At 42.8% G+C, this 2,084-nt stretch overlaps 1 pseudogene; it reads right to left on the bottom strand.

Annotated features, from left to right (window-relative positions):
* Positions 1–297: 297 nt before the first annotated feature.
* On the bottom strand, positions 298–706 carry LOC122120889 (annotated as a pseudogene).
* Positions 707–2,084: the final 1,378 nt, after the last annotated feature.

The raw sequence follows: 2,084 nt of genomic DNA, 5'->3' as shown, positions 1-2,084 counted from the left end.
GAGTTCAGACACACACACACACACACACACACACACACACACACAAAGAAAACAACAATGAACTCTGTTGAGTCAAGCCAGCTTCTGAATGAAGAGGACAATTTAGTGCTTCTGAAAAGCTTTGATGGACATTTCTTCTCTCTTGGCTTCTAATACCAAACTTGACTTTCCTGCTGCAATTCCCAATTCCTTTGGGAGAAATCCTCTTTTCTGCATTGGTCAAAATGAGAGTAGTTATTTTTATTTATTTATGTATTTTACAAGAGCCCAGGTTTACTTTATTTAATTTTTATTAGTTTAAATTCTGGAGGGGTGCAGCATCACACGGATTCTGTGTCCAATGGCCTTAGCACAAAGGTTGTTTTGGAATTTGGCATGAACCATGCCACTGTTTCCATGGGCACGAGTTACCTTTCCCCAGATTACTCTGCTTTTGTTAGGTTTGCTGCCAGGATTCACTGTGTTTTTTTGATTTGTATACATAAGCACATCTCTTGCCCAAGTAGAAATCGGTATCACCCAGGCATAAACACCTTCAACTTTAAGGAGAGCTGCGTGCTCTCTTTGGTTCCGGGGACCCCACTTATAGCCAGCAGAAATGGCCTTACACCACAGCCTTCCAGACATTTTGCCTTTTAGAAGTCCTGTTCCTAGCAGGCCTCCCCAAGGGAAAGAACAAGCCAGCCCTAGTTACTTGCCCCTAGAGTTTAGCTGGTTCTTTATTTTTATTATTACTACTTTATGTTTTGTCAGTTGTGGGACTTGAACTCCGGGACTAGATGCTGTCCCTGAGCTCTTTTGCTCAAGGCTAGAGCTCTACTACTTTGAACCACAATGTCACTTCTGGTTCTCTGATGGTTAACTGGAGATAAGAGTCTCACAAACTTTCTGCCTGGGCTGATTTTGAACTGTAATCCTCAGTCTCCTGACTAGCTAGGATGACAGGTGTGAGCCACCAGAACTCAGCATGACAGCCGTTCTTAGATGTTTATATTATTAGGTTTCAAACTCTTTCTCTCAGCTGCTCATTGTCAGGTTCAGGGTTAAGCCTGTGAGCATAGGGCCAGGCCCATCACTAAGTCAGGAGGAGGGGCAGAATTAAACTCAGCGCACCACAAAGATAACGAGAGGGACCACTGCAAAGTGAGGTTCTTTGCTGCTCATGCAGAGTGCATCATATGCGGTGACACTCCGCCCTCAGGGCCCCTTTGGTTCCTTCGATTACCCACCTGGGCCTTCAATATCCCTTTGATGCGGCAAGTGTTCCTTATCCTCTTGCCCCATTTTCTCTTCTCTCTTAATTAGGAAGGGTTGAGTTTTCACTGTATTGATGTTTAGACTTTACGTTGTGGAAAAGGAAAACTCAGCTGGAAAGGTAAGACTTACTTTTTCTTTCATCTAGTTCTTCAAACAACAGTTCTACACCCTCCGGGATTGCACCAAGCCTGTGGTTTGATGAAGAAAGTGAAGAATTGGATCCATTTGAAGGGATGAGTCAGTGGGAGTGTTGTTTAAAAAGAATTCTGCATTCCAGAGCCTTCTATATTTTCGTTGACTTTCTGAAATTCTCCACCACCAAAAAGTAAAGGTTTCAAGCCCTTGGTGTGGATCTTTGCATTCGATTTCTTCATTTTTTAAATTTCTTTCTCTTGCTGCTGAATAAAGCCTGAATAGAGCTTATCTAAATAAATACTGAGAAAATAAGTCTAGAGTGTCAGGATACAGAGATTCATACAATGACTACTGCCCACGTGGTATGAGCAGGTCCACACTAGGCTGCCTTTGCTGTTTTCATGGCTATTGGCTGCCTCCTTCACCCAACACTGTCACCTTGGATGACTCCATTTCTGTGAGTAAAACACAACCTGGTGTAATGGAGATCTGTTAGCTGAATCCCCAGTGCCTAGCTTTTGAAATCTCTCTAGCTGAACCACTTCTCAGATCAGAAAGGGGGAAAAGAGTAAAAATTAAGTGAAGGACTTTTTCATTCAATATAAATATACCCAAGAAGAAATTACATTAGTCCTGCTCAGGTCTAGGCACTGGGCCATGTTCGGGGGCTATGAAGATTAAAGATGACCCTT

Source organism: Dipodomys spectabilis, unplaced genomic scaffold, assembly GCF_019054845.1.
Source record: "Dipodomys spectabilis isolate Male_0828 unplaced genomic scaffold, ASM1905484v1 ptg000178l, whole genome shotgun sequence".
NCBI lineage: Eukaryota > Metazoa > Chordata > Mammalia > Rodentia > Heteromyidae > Dipodomys > Dipodomys spectabilis.
This window is presented reverse-complemented; position numbering and strand designations above follow the sequence as displayed.